We start from the raw sequence: 26,577 nt of genomic DNA on the forward strand, positions 1-26,577 counted from the left end.
ATGGCAGAAACGGTCAGTGTATTTTTCTTAGGCAAGTCTCTTTCATATATAAAGTAGTTAAAACTAAATTAACCATGAAGATTATATTTGTTACGTTTGGTAGTCGTAAATGGTGCTGAGTAGCTCAGCAGCATCAGAATTCTGACATATTCACACATGAATATTTTTATAAACTAATCGTTGATTAATGTGTGTTTATATCCATGACATAAACAGGAAATTATTATAGTTAAGTTAATCACTACATATCCCCCAAATTTTAATATATACTAAAAAATACCTGAATGATATAATTGAGGAAAATAAGTATCAGACAAAAAATCAAAGGAAAAGTTCTTTTGTCATTAACATTTACCATATATACATATATACGTCTATATAGACATATATACATATATATAGACGTATATATTATATACGTCTATATAGACATATATGTGTATATATACATGTATATGCGTATTAATATTAATTTTTCATCATAAAATAAAAACGTTAATACTATTGGTTTAGGTTCATCTAGTCCATAGCTTGCCATCTTTTTTTTTCTGAGGTAGATCAGCCCTGAGCTAACATCCATGCCAATCCTCTTCTTTTTGGTAGGGAAGACTGGCCCTGAGCTAATATCTGTGCCCATCTTCCTCCACTTTATATGGATGCCGCCACAGCATGGCCTGACAAGTGGTGCATCGGTGCGCGCCCAGGATCCGAACCTGGGCCACCAGCAGCGGAGCACGTGCACTCGCCACCGGGCCAGCCCCCATAGCTTACCATCTTATGCAATACATGAAATCACAAAAATTCACATGCAAAATTAAAATATTTAATATGAGACCAGGCCTGTTTTATGTGAGTAAATGATGAGGAATTATACATTAAACTTAGAATAAATAGAACTATCAGAAAAATAATAAGCATAGTTTAACTAAAATACTGTTTGTATCTTATGCATTTACCAGTTAAGAATTATAGATATTTTAAAAATTGATTTTTGTACGTATAAAGTTGTTTTAGATGATAATCTGAATGTATTTAGCTGGTTACTTGGAAAAGCTTAATAACATAGTCATTAAGATATTTAATAAATATTTCTCATACTCCCTCTTCAGAGAACTTCCTGACCTTCTTTTGTTTGAGTAAGGCCCTGTGACTAGTTTTCAACCAAGAGTTGGGGGTAGGAGTTGCATATGTTACTTGCAGGCCTACAGTTTAATAGCAGGTGTAAGACAGTCCAGAATGCATTATTTTTCTCTGGCATGATTATGGATAATATTTGAAATGTCAGCTCTTCCATCAGTTTGGTTTTCTGGACAAATATAATCATCAGACACTTCACCAATGACTCATGACGGACATATGGGGTAAATAAGAAATAAAACGTTGGCAATGAAATTTTGGGCTTGGTAATTGGTACAGCATAATCTAGCCGATCCTGATTGAAACAATTCATAAATCACTTCTCAACTATAGATTTTGATGCCATTCAGAATGGACACGATGAGGCAAATGGGGCAATGGATAGCATTATACTTATGGAGGAAAGGTTGGTTTTGAGAAAGCTGATTAAACATGAAATTAAAAGAAAAATTCCTACTCTTTTCCCCTTGTATTATTGCACTTAACTCTGTTAGACCTTCAGGTCGATGTTGAATAAAAGTGATAACAGACATTATCTTTGTCTGCTCCCAATCCTGGGGGAAAACATTCACCCTTTCACAATTAAGTAGGATATTAGTCCTAAGTTTTTCATAGATCTCTTTAGAAAGCTAAGGAAGTTAGTATTTATTCCTAATTAGCTCAGAATTTTTATCCTGAAGGAATGTTGAATTTTATCATGTGACTGTTTTGTGTCTGATAATAATATCATATAATTTTCCTATTTTAGTCTGTTATATTGAATGACCTATATTTGTTTTTCACATGTCCAGACAACTTTTCATTCTGAGATGAACAAACTTGGTCATGATGTCTTATCAATTTTATATATTACTAGATTTGCTTTGGTAAAATATTGCTAAGAATTGTTGCACCTATGTTCATGAGGAAAATTGTTCTATAATATTTTGTTTTGTTTTGTTTTCTTGTTAATGTCTTTGTCTGGGTTTAGTATTGGCCTCAAAAAATGAATGGGAAAATGCTTTACCTTCTTTTACTTTTCAGGAGAGTTTGTGTAAAATCGTGTTATTTCCTTCTTAAATGTTTAGTTAATTCACCAGTGAAGCCATCTAGGCAGGCCTGGGGTTTTCATTGCAGGAGTGTTTTATTTCAGAATACAGTTTCTTTTATTAAAGATGTATGGTAATTCAGATATCTAGAATAATTCAGTTTATCTAGTTTTTCTTGAATGAAGTTTGGTAATTTCCGTCTTTCAAAAAATTATTCCATTTGATGTCAGTTTTTGAATCTTTGGCCTAAAGTTGCTCATAACATCTTCCTATAATACTTTGATATCTGTACAATATGTAGTGATGTCCATGCTTTCATTGTTGTTACTGGTTAGCTTTCCACAGTTTCATAGATGCTGGCAGAAGACAGGGAACTCCTACATCAGAGACGGAGCTCTTTATCTTATCAGTTTGCCTTGTCCCCCAACTCCAATAGGGGCAATGCGGAGTGGCTAAAGTGGATGCTGTACACGTAGTGAGTTTGCATCGTAACTGAGGAACCCCAAGCTCAGGAACTCACAGTCTTTTCAAAAGGACTACTGGAAAACTTGCCCAACATTTACTCTAGAGGGACACATTATCTTTATTATCTTGGGCAGCAAGCACATCTGCCCTCTGCTCTGGAGGGAGACACCACCTCTATCTTTCAGGGCTCTTTGCTATACAAACATCTTTAAAAAATAGTCTGAAACAAAATCTGTTAATGCTTTTTCTCATTATTAATAAGAAGATGTGTAGAAATGTAAGATATCCATGAAGAATCATCTCCAAACTGATTTCTTCTTTCTTTCCATGATTAGTCTGGCTAGAGTTTATCACATTTATTAATATTTCCAAAGAATCGACTATTGGTTCCATTGATTTTCTCTATTTTTTTGTTGTTATTTTTAGTATTTCCTTCTTTCTGCTTGCTTTGGATAGAATTCATTCTTCTTTTTCTAGTTTTTTAATGTGGAAACTTAGATCATTGATTTGAACTCTTTTTTCTTTTGTAATATAAGCAAACAATTTTATAAACCTTTTTGGTAAGTATTGCTTTAGCTGCATCCCACAAATACTAATATGTTGTATTTTTATTCTCATTCATCTAAAACATTTTCTAATTTCTCTTGTGATATTTTTCTTGGACCCAAGCATTGTATAGAATTGTGTTATTTTTTTCCCTCAGTGTGTACAAATGGATTCAGTATTTATTTTTTATTTCAAATATTGTTTCATTTTTAGATCCAAATTTATTGGTCTTTTTTTGTATCTTCTATGCCTCATTTCTTCATAATCATGTTTTCCTCTACATTCTTATGTATGTGGAGTATAGTTATAGTGGCTGTTTAAAAACCTTGTTACTATTCCATTGTCTTTGTCATTTCTGGATCTTTTTCTATTGATTAATTTTTCTTCTAGTTATGGATTATATTTTCTGCTTCCTGAAATACCTGGAAATTTTTCGTTAAATGCTAGCCATTTAAAAGTTTACATTTTGTGTGCTGGATTTTGTTGTATTCCTCTGAGAAGTGTTTGATGTTATTTTGGCACACAGTTAAGTGTGATCAGTTTTGTTGATCACATGATCAGTTTTATTCTTTTGAGTCTCACTATGAAGTTTATTAAACTGCCACAGGAGGAGCCATTAGTCTGAATCTAGCCACTGCTTAGGCTAGAGCTCTTGAGGGCTCTTCCTACTCCTCCGTATATTGTGAGGTCCTTCCATTCTGGCTAGTGAGAATATAAACTATTTCCAGCCCTTGTTATTTCTAGGAATTCTTTGATCTACTGTTTTCCGGTGCCCCTTTGCTAGCATTTCAGAGTTTTACTCCACACATGTACAGATCAATATTCAACCAAATATTTAAGGGGATTCATTTCTTCAGATTTCCAGAGATTTCTCTGTGAAATTCTTTCCTCTCTGGCACTATGCTTTAAAAATTCTAAGTTTTTTTGCCTTTCTGAGATTCAATATCCATCTCCTCAACTCAAAAAGACCACCAGGCAATGTTTGTGTTACGTAGCCTTACACTGAAGCCTAGAAATGGCCTCTAGAGAGTAAACTGGAGAGATTGTAGGGCTCATATCAATTGTTTGCCTTCTCTTAGAGTTTAGTCCTGACCTACCTGTTTTCCAATGTCTGAAAATAGTTGTTTCCCATATTTCTTCTGGTATTCTGGTTGTTATAGTGAAAAGATAATTCTGGTCCCTGTTACACCGTCATGAAGAAATTCTAGAAGCAGAATTTCACTCTTCTCTTGAATTTAAGGCCATCAGATGCGCATAACTTCTCTGCTATGGCTAAGAAAGTCCATGTGACAGAAGCATGGCTTGAGTTGGATTTGGAGATTAGGTAGAGAGAAAGAGAGAAAGAGAGACGACAGACAAGAGCTGAGAGGCTGATGGTAAACAATCTTTAACACTGTCTTCCCCCTCGAAAGTAAACTCATACATGTCAAACTTTCATCAGTCATTCTTATTACTAAGTCTTCTGGGTGGTTGTATTGAGTTAAGAGGTGGAGAAAATGGCAGGAACTTTTTGCCAATGTCCTTACTGGAGAGGGTGGATATTCACAGCACTTCCCAAGAGTCTGAAATGATTAATGTAAAATGTATTACTTGAGTCTGAAATATACCTAGAAGAAGAGACATAGTAGTAATGGCAAATTTCAGGGTTTGTTGCTATTTTGGTGTTAATTATTATTAAAGTATAAAGTTACTAAGATATATTCCTCAAGATGCTGAAATAATTCATTTTATCAAAAATCTGCATGATGCAAGATTTAAAATCCATACGATTTCTCATAGTGAGAAATGTGTTTTAAAGAAAATGACATTTAATTCAATATTAAACTCAAGATCAGGAAGGGCACCATGTTTTACAACTGTTAGCATGATGTCAAGATGACCCACAGATATCAGCAGAGAGTTTATTAATAATATTCAGAAATAGATTATCTACAAAAATATGATAACTGGGCCTCAAAATTAGAATTCTTATGGAAGTAAATACTTCATTCTAATAAAAGTGATTACCTAATTTTTATTGTAGTTCTGTAAATCAAACCTAACTCAAATAAATGAAACATAAGAAAGCTCACTATCCTAGTACCTTCTTGCCTTGTAACTTGAATCTGTTTAGAATGAAATAGGCCACTTTTTTAGTATATTACTGTATTTGTACTTCCAACACCTGCCATTCTTTCAGCTGATAGAGCAGGCAATCTTCTGCGCCATATCAAGCCTCTAATACAACCTAGTTTCCTGAGATCTACACATAAATGAAAGTAAATTTAGATAATTTTTTGTTGTTGCTGCTGCTGCTTTTGTCATGAAACTTCATATCAGCCAAACCCATCATGTCACAAAAACTCATCTCCGTTCATCTTATTTTTTCTGTCCGTCTCTATCTTTATTCCATTGGTCCCCTATTTCCTCATGTGTAGCAGCCATGAAAATGTACCTCTCATGTCTCCAACTTGACCAGTTTAATTGACCAACTGCCCCAGATGCTGAAATATATCATCATGTTTGTGTGAGGCCATGCTTTCAATGACAATTACTGAGAAAATATTGAGCATGGCAGGAATATTTAGGCAGGCCTATTGTCAGGAGATATGCAACTCTTCTGATGGCTGACTTTGGTTTGAGGTGTCCCCTTAAGCCTTGGCAAAACTTTCATTGAACTGTACTGCACTCTAAATTATTCCTTCTGTGTTTTCTTCCCTCCTTCACAAAGGTCAAGCCTGCATCGTGAAAAACCTAGAACTCTGAAACATGACGTGAAGAAATTTGGATGAATAATCCTGAGAATGTTGACTCTGCTATCCTCTGAACCTTCTGGGGTTACCGAGGTGGCCTGTTATTCCCCAGTAAGAGTTAGCACCTCTTCCAAGATAGAAGATGCTGCAGAGGCATTCTTTATGCAAGGCAATAGGTCTCCTCGTACTCAGGAACTGTCCTTACTGTCTCTTCTGGCTGATTAGACAATAAATAGGTAACTATTCCATCATAGCCTAGTTGGAGAAGTCCAGGGCCTAGTGAGAGAAGAAAGGGACTACACATTGAAAGACCTGCAACAATTAGCTGTCATTTACTAGTAGGAGCCAGAGAAGTGCTTTGGGAATGTATTATTGAGTTTCTCCATCAAGGGAACTAAAGTATAAAGTTGGATAAACAAGAATTTATTGAGTTCAGGATACTGTCTTAGGACAAGGGATTTTTTTTCAGTGACTAGGGCAAAGTTATTGTTAGTGTGGCTCTTAGAAGCCAAAAATACGCTATGGCTTTTGATTAACAATGTGGAAATGTCTGAGATGCTTTGGCAAATAGTAGAGGTAGGAATACAAAGAAGCTGAAGGAAATAGGAATGCAGAAATACATATATTTATGTGAGGCCAGTGCTCCCTTTCCAAGGTAATGTCCTACAGGCGGGCCCAGAGCACACATCTTTCACCAAAGCCATTAAGAATATACAGGTAAGAGGAGCACCAGATTTACTAAGAAATTCAATTGTGGCTATCCTTTGCAGACCAGGTTTGATGGTAGGAGAAGTGGTCATAGAGGTGGGCTCATTAACATCCACATGGAAGGTCTGATCCTGGAGTAATAAAGATTCAACGGCCAAAGTTAGTAGGCTTCAATTACCATAATGACCTGCAAAATTGAAGAAGCAGCCAATGGGGCTTGATCTACAGGCACTTGTAAAGATGGTTAATAAACTATGGTACCTCTATGGGTAAGATATACAAGCAGTCAACAAGAGTATATATTTACCTCTATAGCCAGAAAATTATAATGGTGAAAAACAGAAGATTGAAGGCAGTTATTACAATAAAAAGCCACAATTTCTTGCTCAGTTCCTGGACCCAAAGAGTGGTCATGTCCCAAGGAGGAAGGACTCTGCAATACTGTGACAAGAATCTACCATAATAATTCACACAGTTTTTTTTTTTTCACTTTGGAATGAGCTTATACCCATTTACTCAAGTGACTAAATATTGGAGAGAGAGGGGAATGGTTACTCAGACATCATAAGAACAATTAAGCCCAGGTTCTAAGTTGACATTAATACCTGGACATCCAAAACATCATCTTCTTTTCCCTGTTAGACTGGCTTGCAAGAGCCACGTGTCCAGCCAAGGCATCATATTCTACCTAAACTAAACATACTCAGAGAGGATGGTGAACAGTCAAATAATAAATACACACCTTTCCAAAGCCTCCACCCGAATGTACCGATCCTCATGTATGTATTACACATCTTGGTTAGTAGTACTGCTATCTGCCAGTAGTCCAGACTAGGGACCCTAATGTCATCCTTAACTCCCCACTCTTTACCTCTTACTCTCAGTCAATCATTCTACTCTGTTGATTCTACCAGCTTTATGTGTCTTGAACTGATCAAACCTGCATCATTTCCTAATCAGCCTCCTTCCAATCTCTGGTTTCCAAAATGTATTCCAAAGACATGATGGATAAATCTATCTAAAATACAAATTTAGACACTTCTTTTCCCTGCCAAAAATCTTTCAGTGGCTCCAATAGCACTTAGGACAAATTCCAAACCCCTTAATTTTGCATATAAGGACATTCATAACCTGACCCCCACCTAACTTTTAAATTTCATCTCTCAGCACCCCAACTCCCTCCTAAAAACCCCAATCCCCTTCTGTAAACTCATGCTTTCACCATGTTAGAGTGCTTACAGTTCCACAACTTCTTTCTGGAAGCCTCGTGACAGCTAGATTAAGTGCCCTCATGCATATGCACCCTCATATCATCCAGGGCTAATCCTATCTGAGCAATCATTATGCTTAAACGTTAGTATATTTATTTTTCTCTCCTATTAAGCAATTTTATTTATCTAGTACCTAGTATTTTCCTGGGTACACATATGTTAGATATTTAGCAGATGGTTTTTAAATGAAACAGTGTTTTGAAACATTCTAAGATCCTTGAAAGAAAGATAAAGTTAACTTTGAGAGATTTATTACCTCACATTACCTCAAATGGAGGATGTATCACGTGCAAGTAAATGAGGCTTCTTAACTTAAATTTAATTTAAATGTAAACGTGGAATTAATAGAAATAATGATCTCAATTAAACCAGTAAGAGATTTTCCTTCCATCTTTAGTCTAGACTGTGGAAATAAATGTTTAAGATATAACAACATCTGTGTGAAGTCAAGAGTAGTACAGTTCTTTGCCAAAAATATTTACTGTTTGTTTTCTGTTGGGTTATCAGACATACACACAGTCTTCATATTAAATATCAACATTGTATTTTAATTCAAGTTATCTTTGCCAACCGGTATTAAAATCCAGGAGGCTTGAGAACTGAGAGAGGCAACTCTATCCCACAGAATGCTCAGCGGCTTAGTTAACATGAGAGTGGTCGTTCCAGACTCAGAACTATACATCCAATGAACACTCCTGGACATTTAGGAAACTTCTTCCCTTAGGATAATGTCTTTATTCTCTCTCCTACGCCCTTCAAGTACACCAACTTTTTTATTTCTCCTTCTGAGGACATGCCCTTTTCTTCTGCGAAGGCTGGTTGTTATTCATGCAATTCTGTCCAGTTTCACAGCTGGATGGTAAGAGTAGAGACATTTCAATTCATGCCTGTGGAGGAGGGAGAGGAGAAAGAAACCATTACCTTGGCTAGCTTTTGAGGAAAAGAATCATTTTTAAAAAATTTTGTCTTTCATTATAGCATTGCTCTTACTATATCTCCTAAGCATTACCTTAAATATTGGAATGTATGCTGGATGGACAGGACGTAATGATCACCACAGTTAGTAAGCATAACTGGAAATTAGGGAGTCAGAGTTAGATATTATTTCAACTTTTTTACTCAGTAGCTATGAGACTGAATCTGAGTAGCTGGTTTTCTTAAGCCTCAGTTTCCTCATATATAAAAGTCCTATAATGGTATCTACTCCATCAGTTTTTTTTTCATTAGAAATAAACACGATGATCTACTTGATGCATTAATTTAGTGCCCGGCACATAATAAAAGGCAAAGAATATAACATCCGGTATGATTAATAACCTTTCTTCTCTGCTAGATACACTGAAAAACTGGGCTCTAGCCAACAATGTTTGTACTTCAGGATGCCCCTCTGTTAAAATAGCTGGTAATTGTCATCCATTTGTGGATAACTTTGTAATAACAAAAGTCACAGTATGTTCTGGGTTCTCTGGTGCTATCTATTGTAATCTTGAATGGTATTGGTGTTTATGTTGCTAGTGCCACTGTTGCTACTCTTAAAAGATGGATTTAAATAAGCATGTTATTTGATATCACAGGTGGAGGATGATTCACTCTTCAAATTGTGTCTGTGTTGCTGGGAGGACAGGGAATTAATTTGAATATAGCATCAGACATAAGGACCAAGAAGAGTCTCAGAAAACAAAAACAAAATACTTGAAAAGTCTTGTAGAAGAGACTTAGAATGAATGTCTCTTTATGCAAAAGTATTACTAGCAACATATAGAAGGAATAGTTTTCAAAATGCACGATGTCATTAAAGATGATATAAAACACACACTGTGTCTGCACATAGCAAAGTGTACTAGCAAATATTTAGTCAACTTGACCAGTATATACAACACAAGGATCATATTGAGAAACCAAAGTAACTTTCTTATAATTTTTTATTTCAAATAATGTAATTAACTTGATCATATTATCCCTATATTTTCAATAATTCATTTCATTTTTCTTGTTTATACATCTAGTAACATTTAGCAGTTTTAAGTTAAGTTATTTGGAAAGGTAACGGTAGAACCACCATGATTTTATTGTTTTCTCCACAAAACAATAAATCCATTTTTATCTTTCTTTCCTAAATTACCTCTTCACATTTAGTTGATGCTCGTTTTGTGTAGAGAATGACTGCCCTAACCCTAGAGGGATATGGGAAGCCTGGGAAGTGTCCAGATAGGTGCCTGTCCTGAGATGTCCCTAAGTTCCCCTGACACTAAGAATGTCCATTAGGGTTTGCCACTTGGTCCCTCATTGGTTCTACTTTAAGCTCCATTCTGGGACTGTTCCCATTAGAGAGAAAAAGGAAGAGGAGAATACAGAACTGTAATACTATTGCTGCTCTGCAATCCTTCCAAGTTCAGAAAGGTGGCCTTCTAAAGATTGATGACATCTCCATTTCTCAGTGGTCAATTTGGAGAAATAGACCAAAGTTGGCAGCTATTTCCAATATGACATAAACCTTTAATTATACCCAAAAGGTTTGGGAAGAAGCGTGAAGCATACACCAATAATATATCTACTATTAGCTGCTCATAGGCCACCCAGAGTCTCATGTATAAAGCATTTTGTACTTTTCCCATCAAGAACATATGGAAATTACCTGGGATTTGCATCATTAATTTTCCTTTCTCTCTGGTCTCTTAAACTCTCGTATTCTCCAGTAAGTCCTCTTTCTTTTTCTACCCCTTCCCTTTCCCAGCACCTACAGTACCGAAAACATCACATCTTTAAGCTTCTATGACCTGCTGGATGAGACTTAAGGACTTCAGAATCTTCAGAGTAAAACTCCTATGAGCAAATATTTATATTTTCCTAGCTAATATTGGTAAATTATCAGAGTATAATTTTGATTAATTTCTTTAACAGAATATCTGTCTCTTTACCTGTCTTATGAAAGAGACTTTCTCCATATTTAGTAAGTGAACAGAAAGAGAAAAAAAAAATGGATGATAGGAAAAGAAAATCTCATATTGCCTACATACATATTCTCTTCTCTTTGTGACCCTCAAAGTTAATTATTTCTCTCTAAATGCATTTGCAAAACCAATTTATTTGAGAAACCTTGATAAAAGACCTTACAAATGATATATTCTGGTGACTGACTTTAAACTTCCTACCCCTTACTCAAAGTGTTGATGATTCTGATGGTTAAAGATGTGCTAGATAGAGGTCAAATTTAGGTGGTTTCAAGTCTATAAAAAGAAGCCTAATTTCATTTTTGAGTAGATGGAATGGCCTGAGTGGCCTTAAAAGTCATTGAAGTTTTATATGAGGCTTGGCAAATTCCCAGTCCTCTGATAGGGACTCATGCATAGGCATAGAGTACAAAGGCCCTGCGCAGGTCGAGATGATCTCAGTATTTATGTTTTGGCACCAACAATCCATGAAAAATAAATGACTTATCTTAGCAGGTCCTTCATCTTTTTAAGAAGTCACTTCACTTCAGCTGTATTTCAAATTAAGAGGTATGAAGATCTTTGTTATACTTAAGATGCTTGCATTCAAGTTAATTTCTATATTATTAATTCACTATGTCTGCTTCCTTTGTCTGAAATTACTATATATGTGGCTATAGATGTTTATTTCATTAGGAGGCTAAAAACATTTTTCTTAGGAATGATTCTCTGAGTAGGGCTACTAGGTCCTCTTTCTTGTTCAGAGTTGGTCACACCTATAGCTTTTACAAGGATTCTCACGTCTATCAAAAGTCTGGAGATACTAAAACCCAAATTTTTGTTCTTATTTTTTTGCTTCTTTATTTTGTTCTCATGTAGGCAAATCCAAATTGTAAAGGTATGCCTTGCCACATGCACTGCCTATTCGGCTCTTCTTTCATTGTTTTTCTTTCCCTCAGACATACCTACCTTTTCAAACTATATTGATTTCATTAACTTCCATTCCTCACAAAAATAAATTGTTACTCTCTCCCGATCATACAGAGCCACATAAAACCTACAAACATGAGATAGTTGGGTGCCTGTTTTGAGACCTCCCCAGTCATTCACACTACTGAAATATCCATTCAATCTGCAAGTGATATTTAGTGAGGAACTGCTAACATTGAAATACTTGCTAAGAATTTAAAGGACAGAGAAGAAAACATATATACATAGAAGCATGAATGGTCATTTCATCCTCTTCAAGAAGCTTGCGATCAAATAGGATGGATAAGAAAGATAAAAGATATGAAGAATGATGTGTGTTTTCTTTAAAGGGATCATAGAAAATCTGCTAGAACTCTGGTACTCAGTGTTGTCTTCAAACCAACAGTGTTGGTATCCCTTGGTAGCTTGTTAGACATGAAGACTCTCAGGGCCGACTCCGAACAGTTAATCCAAATTTGGACTTTAGCAACATCCGTAGTTAAATTCCATGCACATTACAGGTTGAGAAGGTCTGTGTTGGAGCTATCAGGTTCTAAGAGGAGATCAAAAGCTTATGTGTGGAAAGGAAACTATTGGAGCTGGATCTTAAATATAGAAATAAAGAGGGCAGGAGCATAATAGCAAAGTCACGTCATTTGTACAAAGAAAGGCACAGTCTTATCTATAGCTCACTCTATTTGGATGAGTTATGAGTAGTCATATGGAATGAAACAAGAATGATAATCTTGTCCTTAATATTTGATTGAGTCAGAAAATTACATGTATGACTGCAAAAAGTTGTGGGTACTGGAGTGGAGGAAGAAATTTTCCTCTACTCTTCTAGGTAGGTTCTTCTGGGTGGCCTAAGACTTACATTGACATGAGACAGAATAACAGGAGGCAATCAAACAAAGTTTAATAATATGTATACATGGGAGAAACCCAGGGAAACTGAGTAACTTGCCAAAATGGCCAAAGTCACCTCCTTACATACCATCTTCAACTAAAGACAAAGGGGGATGTTGGGGATAGTGATTTGGGACTTCAAAGGGGAGGGAGGCAATTCACATGGAGAAGAAAAAGCAAATGTTTGGTAAACAAATGTTTGCCATGCCTTGCAGAGACAGTGAGACATGGAGAGGACTTGGATGAAATGGGCCTTGCTGGGTTCCCCCCATCTATCACACCTGGTTTATATTATACGATAGTCATCTATAGTGATAGCTCCTTCCTGGCGTAGGTCTTCTAACTTAAATTCTTTTAGACAGTTAGGGGGAAGGTCAAAGTTTCTTCCTTAGTCTTTTGTTCTTAAAAATAATCAAGCTGGAGAGACACATAGTGGGGTGGCAAATTCTGCTCCCATACTGTACTATTAAATATCTTACATTGTTTTTTTTGACCCAGGAAGTTGGGAGCCAGAGAAGGAGCAATACTATCCCTAAATTTAGTAATGAGGTAAAAACTTAATAAGCAATAAATTTGAAAGTCTATAGTTACAGAGACTGTCTTTGTCCATTCAGGTGGCTTTCACAAAATACTACAGACTGGGTAGCTTATAAACAACAGAAATTTATCTTTCACAGTTCTGGAGGCTGGGAAGTCCATGCTTTGGCATGGTCACGTTCTGGTGAGAGCCCTCTTCCTGGTTCATAGCTAGCACCTTTCTGCCTTCTTCCACCATGTAAGACAGAAGGGACAAGGGATCTCTGTGGGGTCTCTCACTAATCCCATTCATGAGGGCTCCACTCTCATGACCTAAGCACCTCCCAAAAGCTGCACATCCCAATACCATAATCTTAGGGGTTAGGATTTCAACATATCAATTTGAGGGGGACACAAACATTCAGGCTATCTCAGACACATTCAGAAATATTACCCAGATCTAGTCTCTACTTGCAGTCCTAATAGTTCTATCTCAGACTGGTAATCATGGAAATCACATATTTGAGAAATGATGGTCACTGAGTTTCTTTTCATCTACCAGTATTGAGATACAAGAATTTTATTCTTGCTCTGTAATATGTAATATTATGAATCTGGATTTTTGTCAGAAGCTTTCTTTTTGGCTATGGTACAGAGAAAATTGAGTACTGTGGAAAATGAAAAGTCTTTAATTAATTTAAAAAGGACACCCTAGGGGCCGGCCCGGTGGTGCAAGCGGTTAAGTGTGCGTGCTCCGCTATGGCAGCCTCGAGTTCGCCGGTTCGGATCCCGGGCACGCACCGACGCACTGCTTGTCGAGCCATGCTGTGGCGGCTTCCCATATAAAGCAGAGGAAGATGTGCACGGATGTTAGCTCAGGGCCAGTCTTCCTCAGAAAAAAGAGGAGGATAGGCATCACATGTTAGCTCAGGGCTGATCTTCCTCACAAATAAGAAAAAAAAAAGAAAGGACATCCTGGCTGCCAAAAAACTGTGTGAGTTGATAGAGGGAGGTGTGAGAATATGCTCATATCATTAATTTTGTATAAAAATTTGAATTTCTAATAAGTCTTACTAATTTTATAATTTTTATATTCATGAGCCATTATAATCCTCATATGTATGTGTGTGTGTGTGTATTTTAAAGCAAGAAAAGACAAGCTTTTACACCGAAAAGTTTTTATTTTCAAGTTGAAAGAACTTTACATATATCTTTAACAAATAAGTAATGATCCAGTTCTACCTGAAGGAGAGGTTATGTCATTCACATAAAGTAGGCACCAAAAAACATTGTTTGATCTGGATTTTGATCTAAATATATATCTAGAAGTGTAGTTAATAATCATATTTCATAGATCTAGACCCTCCCTAGGAAACTATACAAAACAAGGATGCTACCAGAAAATCTGCCATCTCACTCACCTAATTCTAAATGCAATCTAAAACATATGCTAAGCACATAAAGGATCCAAATACTGGTCTAAGTAGTTAAGATATAAAAATTAACAACACAATGTCTCCGTCCTCAAGAAACTGTTAAAGGGAATAAGTATATTCAAGTAATTGTTATACAAATAAGGCTACTACAAATACTTTGAGGCCAAAATTATTAATTTCCTGTGAGAAAACAGTAAATAATTCACAGAGAAAATGATATTTAACAAATATCTTAAATCTTTGGTAGGATATCAGAAGTCAGAAAAGAGGGGAAAAGACCCCTCAATTCTATTCATTAACTTGACCATAGCCCAAGAGCTGCAAGCAATCATGGCACATGTGGGAATTGACAAAATTCCGATGTTGCCAGTGGGAATAGTGTGTTAAGAAGAGTGACAGGGAAAAAAGAAGAAGAAGAAAACAATGCTGAAGATGGGTGAATGGGTTTAGAGAGTGTGATATCGTGGTTTATAATAAGAAATATAATTTGGTTTTTGTCCCTGTACCTGGCGCAAAGCTCCTAAAAGCCTTGCAATTTCCTAAGTGATAAGAGCAACAAAAGTGAAAGGATAGTCTTCTGTTATTCATATCAAGTTCTTTTCAACCACACCTGAATTTACCTTAATGAGGTGACTTCTGAAAGTTCAGGATGAGGGCTTATTGCCAGGGGAACTATCCGTGTAATTAGATGGTTGGAACTTTCAGCCCCATCCCTCAACTCCAGGGATGGGAGAGGGGCTAGAGGTTGAAAATATCACCAATGCTAATGATTTAATCTATCATGCCTATGTAATGAAGCCTCCATAAAAATCCTAACTGAAGGGGTTTAGAGAACTTCTGGATTGCTGAACATGTGAAAGTGCTGGGAAAGTAGTGTGCTTGGAGAGGGCTTGGAAGCTCTGCACTCCTTCCCACATAACTTACCCTATGCATCTCTTCCTTCTGGCAGTCCCTGAGTTGTATGCTTTTATAATAAACTGCTAATCTAGTAAGTAAATTGTTTTCCAGAGTTCTGTGAGCTATTTCAGGAAATTGTGAAACCTGATGAGGGAGTTGTAGGAACTTTTGATTTTTAGCCAATCAGAATTACAGATGACAATCTGGACTTGTGATTGATGTCTGAAGTGGGGATCAGTCTTAACCTGTGTGACTTGATCTAACTCTAGCAGTTAGCATCCAAATTGAGTTAAATTGTAGGACACCCAGTTGACGCTGTCCAAAAATTGGAGAATTGCTTGGTATGGAAAACCCCACACATCTGGTGTCAGAAATTAAGTGTCAGAAGTATTGAATGTGGTAGTAAGAGAAAGTGGAGTAGGAAATAGAGTTTCTCCTTTCAAGGAGAAAAGTTCTGCAAATAAGCAACTATGTCAAATGCTACTGTGATAGTTGAGGCAAGATATCATAAATGCCTGCTTTATTTAAAAGGGTTTATAGAAAATGGAGGAGACAAATTGGAGACAGTATAAACATATTTTTTTTAAAGGGTAGAGCTATTAAGGGAAAGAGAAAAACAAGTGACAGCTAGAGGACAAAATGTGTTCAAACTAATTTATTATTGTTTGTTTATTGCGAGAAATAAAGATATGTTTGTTTGCTGATAGGGAAGAGGCAGTAAAAAGGGAAGTATTGATGATATCCTTGAGTGTGTGATGAAGAATGAGGAGCTTGGCAGTATCTTCTCAGTAAAAAGACACAAGTCATAGTAAATGGGTCCAGATAGATATTGTTGGGTAGATCATGACAGGAAGAGCTAGTAGAAGTGGGAATTCTCTTATAATTGCTTCAGTTTTCTTTGTGAATTAGAATAAAATAGTATCAGCTTACAATGAGGATGGGGATGGAGATTCAAGCTTTTAAAGATTGGTACCAAACCTCTTATTCTCAAGTTTGTGTGCCCGATGCGCAATAAGCCAATCACTGAGACATCCTTGCTTGGAGATGGAGAAAGGTTTATTTGAATTGGCCAAAAACAAAAAGGTGGGAGGATAGGCTCTTTCAAATCCATCTTAACAAAAGAGGAAAGCAGGGGGTTTTATAGAGCTAAGGGGCTTGGGTGGAGGAGTTTTGGAGAAACAAAGAGGAAATCCCTGTTTCTTTCACTCCAGGTAAGCCCTTGGGCGATCAGACTTCTGGGTATCAAGGGCAGCTGGGGGTTGGTTATTTGATGATCATATCTTCCTTAAAGGCCTTCCTTTTATTCTACAAAACAAGCTCATAAATCCTTCTGACCCTTGAGTCACCCCTCAGACTAAACAAGAAAACAGCAAATTAACAAGATTAACTTCTTTTCATCTGTGTCTGTGTTGGAACAAGGTCAAAGGGTAATCATGTTCTTATTGAATATTTACAGTAACCCTCAAGTACCTGGCTTCAAGATGAACAGAAAATATGAAATTCTATTTCACATTTCACAGAAAAGACAATGGACTCAGCATCAAAATCCTGTTTTGGTGATTAATTATTAATTTAAAGTGAGACTAGTAACGTGATTTGTATTGTTTTTTAGGAAAGTGAAGCTGACTAAAACAAGAATGAGGAAAGTCATCAGATGAACTAGGTTGTGTGACATAAACAAATGCTGCAAAAGGATAGAGAAGCAAGAGAATGAAGAGCATATGCAGTAAAATGCTCAAAAAAGAATAAAGTTAGCAAAAGCAGAATGAAGTTCATGGGGAGGAGGATGAGAGGTGAAAAAAAGTGTTTATGTCATCAGATTAAACCTCTATTTGAATTAAGAATTTGCTGTCAATGGAGTAAGAGTGTGATTTGGAAAAGCATTGATGTGATAATGGACTGGCTGAGGTAGGATGGAGAGAAAGATCATTGGAGGAAATTAGATCACATAACTGAAAGTTGAGGATACGAGAAGTACAATTTACATGGATATTGAAATTATCGAGAATGATAACAGGGCTATTGTTGGAGAGAGGGATAGTGACCCAGGAAATAAAATATTCAAGAAGAGAGGAGGAGAGATTGGGTGGGTTGTAGATGACTACAACAAGGAGTGGTGGTAGAGTTAGAATGCTGGTGACATGAGATTGAAGCTAGAGAAAGAAGATGAGGGAAATATTCACTGAAGAGTTTACAGATTAAGGAGGTTTTTATTTTTGACCTTGAATTTAACATAGCACAGTGGAAGTTAAGGAAATGGAGAAATGTGGCAGATGGGGTCAGAAAGAGGAATATGCATAGGATCATATGGGGATTACAGTCCAAGGAGTAAAGTATGACCTATGATCCTGGGCTTCCTGATGTACGGGGAAAAGAAGAATGACAGAGTAAATCCTTAGGTCTCAAGGTTATAGATGTTGAGGGGAAGCAGGGTTGGAGAAGGTTTGTCAAAACTGAGGATTAATTCTGGGGCCCCCACCTACTATTGCCGATTGAGATTTGGATTCTAGTAGAAGATATTCTTATTTCAAAAATCAATTCAAAGAGCACAGTGATCTTAGCATGAAAAGCATTTTTTCTAAGTTTAAGAAAATATAGAAAAATATCTCTATGACCTTAGAGTAGACAAAGATTATTTAAACAGCCACAAATCATAAAATGAAAAACTGAAAACGTGCCTACCTTACTTTTCAAAATTTAGTGTTTTAAAAAGTAAAAAGACAATTTTCTGGCTGAGAGAAGACATTTGCAATATTTATAACTAACAAAGGCTCACATTTAGAGTAAAGAATTGCTACAAAAGTATAAGGAAATTATAAATGATCCTGTAGAAAAATAGTAGAAAGTATAAAGAGGCAATACTATTAAGAAGTTATCTAAGAAAAAAAGTTCAACCTCTTTGGAAAATAAAATTAAAACCACAAGCAATCAGAGAGACTGTCTTACAGCCCAAACCCTCTTTGTGAGTAAATATGAAAGTTTCACAATACTAGATGTTGTGAAGATCTGGACCAAGTGTAAATCTTATTAAGGTGAAAATAAAACTGGTACAATCATTTTTGAAATAGATCTGCAATGTCTAGGAAAGTTAAAGGTCCCAGTTCCCATGACTCTGAAATTGTACTCTAGATATATCGTTTTGGGTAACTCTGGCTCATACACGTGAAGAGAAGTGTGGAATGCTCATAGCAGCATTGTTTATGAGAGCAAGAGTTCTTGGAGTCTCTCCAAATTGATTCATCTTCAGAGGGCCTTTGAATTCCACTGATTCAAAATCTCCTCTAAAAAATGGTTTGCTTCTTTCTCCTGGTATGAAGAAGAAAAACTGCTTTCTCAGTCTGATTTTAATCAGGCCATCCAACAATCTCAGTATGCTGTATCTGAAGCTATTCAATGTCAACATTCACCTCTCCTCAACTGTTACTCCCAGGTCTATTCCAACCTCAAAGTCACTCCCATTTCCCTACGCTCCCTCTCCTTTTCATTCTGATCCCCTGAACATGTTCCTGTCTCCCTCAACACCATGTCCTGACCCTCCTTGTCTTTACACAACTCTCCCCAAACCTGTTGCTATTTTACACACTTCCCAGTTTCCTAAAGTTACTCAAGATCTTGGTCCTGCTCCCCTGGTATTCACACCCGGGGAAGGGAAGCTAAATGACTTCAACTGCCGTCTCCTCAACTAGTTACTTTTAAGCCTTGGTCCATGTCTGACTTTCATGCAATAGTAAAGGAATCTCCTAACCCACAAGAAAAACAGAGAGGGACTTTCTCTAAAATTGAGAGATGCGACAACATCTCCATCAACAGGGCTCATATGAAATTCTAAAATACAAATCCATGGGACAATGATTTTTATGAACCTTGGATAGCCCCCAGTGAGACATATTTTGTTTACGGCAATTGTGTCTATTGGTATCTGCCTGCTAATTGAACTAGATCCTGTTATCCAGCTACTATTATTAGCCCTTACCAAATCTTTAAACAGACTATCTTCCTCTCTCATTTTAACTACTCTATGACCTCTGATTTAAGCTTTCCAGGCACTAGGTGATCCAAAAGGCCTATAAAAATGTGTTACAGCTATAAGCTTAGGTATAAAATTCCAGCACTAGAAGGAATCTATGACCTTTCTTTCTCACAATGTTCCCAAGAAGACTTAGAACAAGAGGCTAAGAAATTTGGAGTAAACCTAAGAAACTTGATTACCATAGCAGATCATTTATGGCAACCTTTGTGCCTGTAGCTGCTGCCATATAGGCCACTCAGGAAGTTTACTAGAACTCCTACAATTTACATGCTCTGCTCCGGGAAATAACCAGGACTCTGCACAATCTTACCAAAACAATCAACATCATCGCCAGAGAACTACCAGAACTCCAGTGAATGGTCTTCTGCAATCATATGGCATTGGACATGATTCTGGCTTCCCAAGGGTACACTGTGCAGTAGTCACAGTGACTGCTGTGTGTATGTTCCTTGAAAACTCTCTGATGTCTATGCCATCACTGAAAATATTCAGACAACAAACCAGGAAATTTGTTGCATCACCACTGCCATCCTCACTCTAACATCTAAGGACACTTTGGGCCCAATGTCCTGAATCCTCCTGATTGGCTCCCTTCAAACCTCCAATCTTGTTTTCACTCTCTTATTCAAATTTTAATACTCATTATTTTTATTATATTCTTGTGTGTGTGTTGTATGATGCGCTTGCTCCCCCCAGCTTTGTTCAGGTATAATTGACAAATAAAAATGTAAGATATTTAAAGTATACAATATGATGGCCTCGCAACCACTTTTGTACTCTCTGTTTCTATATGTTCTCTCTATATATAGAATATATATATATATTTATTTTAGATTTTACAAATAAGTGATACCGTGCTGTGTTTATCTTCCTCCATTTGGTTTATTTCCCTTAGCATTATGCCCTCCAGGTTGATCTTGGACCATGTTGTCACAAATGAAAGATTTCCTTCTTTTTTAAGGCTGAATGATATTCCATAGTTTATATATATGCCATATTTTCTTCATCCCTTCATCTGTTGATGGAAACTTAGATTGTTTCATTATTACAGCTATTGTGAATAATGCTGCTATGAACATAGGAGTATGGGTATCTCTTTGAGGTAATGATTTTTTTTTCTTTTAGATGTATACTCAGAAGTAGAAGAGCTAGATCATATGATAGTTCTATTTTTAGTTTCTTGAGGAACCTCCATAGTGTTTTCCATAGTGGCTGTATCGGTTTACAATCCCACCAACAGTGAACAAGTGTTCCCTTTTCTTCACATCCTCACCAGCATTTGTTATCTCTTGTCTTTTTTTTTTTTTTTTAATTTTTTGTTTATTGCAGTGACATTGGTTTATAACATTGTAAAAGTTTCAGGTGGACATCAATGTACTTCTATTTCTGCATAGATTACATCCTGTTCACCACCAAAATACTAATTACAACCCATCACCACACACATGTACCGAATTATCCCTTTCACCCTCCTCCCTCCCCCCTTCCCCTCTGGTAACCACCAATCCAATCTCTGTCCCTATGTGTTTGTTTATTGTTGTTATTATCTACTACTTAATGAAGGAAATCATACGGTATTTGACCTTCTCCCTCTGACTTATTTCACTTTGCATTATACCCTCAATGTCCATCCACGTTGTCACAAATGGCTGGATTTCATCGTTTCTTATGGCTGAGTAGTATTCCATTGTGTATATATACCACAGCTTCTTTATCCATTCGTCCCTTGATGGGCACTTAGGTTGGGTCTCTTCAACAAATGGTGTTGGGAAAACTGGATAGCCACATGCAAAAAAATGAAAGTAGACCCTTACCTTACACCATACACAATAATTAACTCCAAATGGATTAAAGACTTGAATGTAAGACCTGAAACTATGAAACTTCTAGAAGAAAACATAGGCAGTACGCTCTTCGACATCGGTCTTAGCAACATCTTTTCAAACACCACATCTGACCGGGCAAGAGAAACAATAGAAAAAATAAACAAATGGGACTACATCAAACTAAAAAGCTTCTGCACAGCAAAGAAAACCATCAACAAAATGAAAAGACAACCTAACAATTGGGAGAAGATATTTGCAAACCATACATCTGATAAGGGCTTAATCTCCAAAATATATAAAGAACTCATGCATCTCAACAACAAAAAAACTAACAACCCAATTAAAAAATGGGCAAAAGACCTGAACAGACATTTCTCCAAAGAAGATATACAGATGGCCAACAGACACATGAAAAGATGTTCAAAATCTCTTGTCTTTTTGATAATAGACATTCTAACAGGTGTGAGGTGATATCTCATTGTGGTTTTGATTTGCAGTTCCCTGTTGATTAGTGATGTTGAGCACACTTTCAAGTACCTGTTGATGATTTGTATATTTTCTTTGGAAAAATGTCCATTTATGTCCTTTGCCCATTTTGTATTAGGGTTATTTGTTGTATGGCTATTGAGCCATATAAGGTCCTTGCATATTTTGGATACTAACTCCTTATTTGGTATGTGATTTGCAAATATCATCTCCCATTCCATAGGTTACTATTTCAGTTTGTTGATACTTTCCTTTACTGTGCAGAAGATTTTTGGTTTGAGGTATTACTACTTGTTTATTTTTGCTTTTGTTGCCTTTGCTTTTGGTGTCAAATCCAAAAAATCATTGCCAAGACTAATGCCAAGGAGATTATCCTCTATGTTTTCTTCTAGGAGTTTTATGGTTTCAAGTCTTACATTTAAGTCCTTCATTCATTTTGAGTTAATTTTCGTGAGTGGTAGAAGATAAAGGTCCAATGTCATTCATTTAAATGTGAATATCAAGTTTTCCCAGCACCAATTATTGAAGAGACTACCAATTCCCCATTATATATTCTTTGCTCGTTTGTTGAAAATTAATTGACTATATATGCATGGTTTATTTCTGGGCTATCTATTCTGTTCCATTGATCTATATGTCTTTTTTTATGCCAATACCATAATGTTTTGATTACTATAGGTTTGTAATATTGTTTAAAATCAGGGAATGTGATGCCTGCAACTGTGTTCTGCTTTCTCAACATTGCTTTGGCTATTTGGGGTCTTTTATGGTTCCGTATACATTGTAGAATTGTTTTTTCTATTTCTCTGCAAAATACCATTGGAATTTTGATAGAGATTGCATTAAATCTGTAGATTGCTTTGGGTAGTATGGACATTGTAACAATATCAATTCTTTCAATTCATGAACATGGAATACCTTTTTATTTATCTGTGTCCTCTTCAATTTCTTTCGTCAGTGACTTTTGTAGTTTTCAGTGTACAGAAGTTTCACCTCCTAGGCTATAATTATACCTAAGTATTTTTCTTTTTGAGACTATTGTAAATGGGATTATTTTCTTAATTTCTTTTTTGGATAGTTCATTGTTAGTGTATAGAAACACAACTGATTTTTATTTATTGATTTTGTATATTGCAGCTTCACTGAAATCATTGATTAGTTTTTTGGTGGAGATTTCTACCTATAACATCATGTTATCTGCAAACAGAGACAATTTACTTCTTCTTTTCCAATTCGGATGCCTTTTATTTCTTTTTCTTGCCTAATTGCTCTGGCTAGGAATTCCAGTACTATGTTGAATAAATGTGGTGAGGGTGGACATCCTTGTTTTGTTCCTGATCTTAGAGGAAAAGCTTTCAGTGTTTCACCATTGAGTATGCTGTTAGCTGTGGGCTTGCCATATACGGCCTTCATTATGTTGAGATATGTTTCCTCTCTACCCAATTTATTAAGAGATTTTATCATGAAAGGATGTTGAATTTTGTCAAAATGCTTTTTCTGCATCAATTGAGATGATCATATGATTTTTATCATTCATTTTCTTAATGTGGTGTGTCACATTTATGATTTGTGGATGTTGAACAATATTGCATCCTAGGAATAAATCCCACTTCATCAAGGAGTATAATTCCTTTAATGTATTGTTGAGTTTGGTTTGCTAATATTTTTGTTGAAGATTTTTGCATATATGTCCATCAGGCATATTGCCCTGTACTTTTATGATTTGTAGTGTCCTTGTCTGACTTTGGTATCAGGATAATGCCAGCCTCATAAAATGAGTTAGAAGTGTTCTCTCCTCTTCTATTTTCTGGAAGAGTTTGAGAAGTATTGGTATTATTCTTTAAATATTTGGTAGAATTCATAAGTGAAGCCTTCTAGTCCTGGACTTTTCTTTGTTGGGAGGCTTTTGAATACTGACTCAATCTCCTTACTAGTAATTGTTAAGATTTTCTCATTCTTCATGATTCAGTCTTGGTTGGTTGTGTATTTCTAGGGTTTTATCTATTTCTTCTATGCTGTCCACTTTGTTGCTGTATAATTGTTCATAATAGTCTCATGATCCTTTGAATTTGTGTGGTGTCAGTTGTAATGTCCCCTTTTTCATTTATAATTTTATTTATTTGAATCCTCATCTTTTCTCCTTGATAATCTATCTAACAGTTTGTTCACTTTGTCTATCTTTTCAAAAATCAGCTCTTAGTTTGCTTGATCTTTTCTATTGTTTTTTTAGTCTCTATTTCATTAATTTCTGCTCTGATCTTTGTTGTTACTTCCTTCTATTAACTTTGGTTTTAATTTGCTCTTTTTCTAATGCCTTGAGAAGTAATTTAGGTTGTTTATTTGAGATCTTTCTTGTTTCTTAACGTAGACATTTATCACTATAAACTTCCCTCTTAGAACTACTTTGTTGTATCTCATAAGTTTTGGTATGTTGTGTTTCCATTTTCATTTGTCTCAAGATATTTTTTGATTTCCCTTTTGTTTTCTTCTTTGGCCTATTGGTTGTTCAGGAGCATGTTGTTTAATCTCCACATATTTGTAAATTTTCCAATTTTCTTTCTATAGTTGAATTCCATCTTCATACCATTGTGGTTGGAAAAGATTCTTGGTATGCTTTTAATCTTAAATTTATTAAGACTTCAGGGAAAAACTGGGAAATGGGAAATTTTGGCTGCTCCCTCTGTGCTGAGCCCTGGTGGGATAGCTAGTTAAAAATTGCTTCATTGTTTTCTATAGTCCTGTGGGACTCATGAATGGAAGCCCCTTTGGCTATCAGAGCTAGACATTTGGGGACCTATCCCTTGGCAGCAGCTGTAAAAGCTGGGGTGCAGGTGTGTGTACAAACTCCTTCCAGGAATTTTCTGGTGACTTGGAGCAGACTTGAGGGAGAAGACAGGAGTGATCTCTGCCAGCTTCCCTGGTCTCTGGGTAGAATCACAGTGAGCCCCTAGAGCCTACCATTTTTTTGATGTGTGTATTTTCTCATTCGTCTGATATGCAGGAGTCACTCAGCTGTTTTCTGGATCTCTTTCAGAGAGAATTGCTCCATGTGTAACTGTACATTCAGTGCATCTATGGGAGGCAGGGATCTCAGGAGCCTGCTATGTCACCATCTTGGTCGATTCCTTCACTATATTCTTAGGCATGGTTCCCATCAAGTTCATGATCTCTTAGATGTTCCAACTGCTGACAGTCCAACAACACACTAAACAAATGATACAACTAGTTCTTCAAGGCCAACAAGAAAGTTCAGGCCAGCCCACCCCTGGAAACTACAAACTTCAACTTTACAATGACTTTTATTTTATCTCTGATAATATTTAAGGACAGACTTTGTCCATCTTAAACAACAGAGGGGCTGACCAGATTGCCTATTATTTACTTACTGACATAGTCTGGTTAAAATTTAGTCAAGATTTCCCCTTCCCCATAGTCCTATGAACGTTATTAGCTTACTCCCAATTTTAAGGAATTACTAAGGCGTAGAACATCCCCCCGTCAAGGTTCATTCTGACAATCAGCTGGCCACAGCGAGAAACATTTCCTGTTAAACCACCCAATCATGCTGTCTGCACACCCACACCTGCTTGCATGATTTCTCCTCAAATTTCTTGCTGACCCTGCTTACTATTCCCTATAAAAGAAAAGCCTTTTTCTGTTTGATTTTGAGATGTTTGAAGATCTCAAGGTCTGAGTCTTCTCTCTATTGCAATAGTCTTTTCAAATAGTCTTTCTTTAGCTGAGTTCAGACTTTTTATTTAACAACATATTTAGAATATTATACAAAACAAAACAATAAATTTGTTAAGATTGTACTGACTGTTTCATATCTTCTAATTATAAGTCCTGCATGTATAAATTTTTATTTCATGTAAAATTCTATGGGAATGACAACCACCTTATTAAGAATGGTGTCTACTTTGTGAAGGAAAGGGTAGTTAGTGGTAGTTAGTGGATTGTGTTCATAGGAACTGTGTAGAGAGCCTTAACAGTTGGATAACATTTCAGTTCTTAAGTTGGATTTGGGGTACATAAGTGTTAATTTAATATTCTTTATACTGTATTGTATCCCTAAAATACTTCAGTTTCTTTTTAAGGCTTAGGTAGTAAAGAAGGGCACAAATTAACAATAATAGAAGTGATAGCAGGAAAAAAGGCAGGCTGTTTTTGGCATTTAATAGTTTTATACATTTGTTTGATTAGTAAGGGTTAAAAATAGAATGAAAACTAAGACGGTGAATTTCAAACTGTTTTCAATCAAAATCTCTGGTACTATGCGTTATCTCTTGGCATGGTGTTTATAAGTACAGGATTTGGTGTCAAACAGTTCTAGAATTAAATTTGCTGATGACACCTTCTATTTCTGTCACCTTGAGAAACTGACACAACCTTTTGAGCCTCTGATCTCTCATCTGTGAGATGTGACACAACTGATACCTCTTTGGGCTATTATGAGGTATAATAGAGATAACTAGGTGCTTAAAATGTTAAAGGTTATTCTTTAAATAAAAGATTATGACAAAAATTTCATAATAATCTGTCTTCCACATGATTTCTACGGCCAGACTCAGGACCAGAACAGAGCTTGATATTCCAGGTTTGAAGAAATTCTGTCTCCTGAATTTGGGAGAAAAAAAAAGGATTTAAGAGATCTCTAAATTTAGGAGACGTGCATTATAGTTCCAGCCCTGATA

At 36.2% G+C, this 26,577-nt stretch overlaps 1 long non-coding RNA gene across 1 annotated transcript in view; it reads right to left on the bottom strand.

Annotated features, from left to right (window-relative positions):
• Window positions 1-8,289: 8,289 nt before the first annotated feature.
• LOC147917311 (uncharacterized) overlaps window positions 8,290-26,577 on the bottom strand; it is a 51,985-nt gene continuing 33,697 nt past the window's right edge. Inside the window, exon 3 of the long non-coding RNA XR_015551993.1 lies at window positions 8,290-8,774. This is a non-coding gene — a long non-coding RNA (uncharacterized LOC147917311). The remainder of the gene's footprint in view (window positions 8,775-26,577) is intronic.

The sequence above is a fragment of the Ceratotherium simum genome, chromosome 4 (genome assembly GCF_057802395.1).
Source record: "Ceratotherium simum simum isolate JZ-2026a chromosome 4, ASM5780239v1, whole genome shotgun sequence".
Classification (NCBI taxonomy): domain Eukaryota; kingdom Metazoa; phylum Chordata; class Mammalia; order Perissodactyla; family Rhinocerotidae; genus Ceratotherium; species Ceratotherium simum.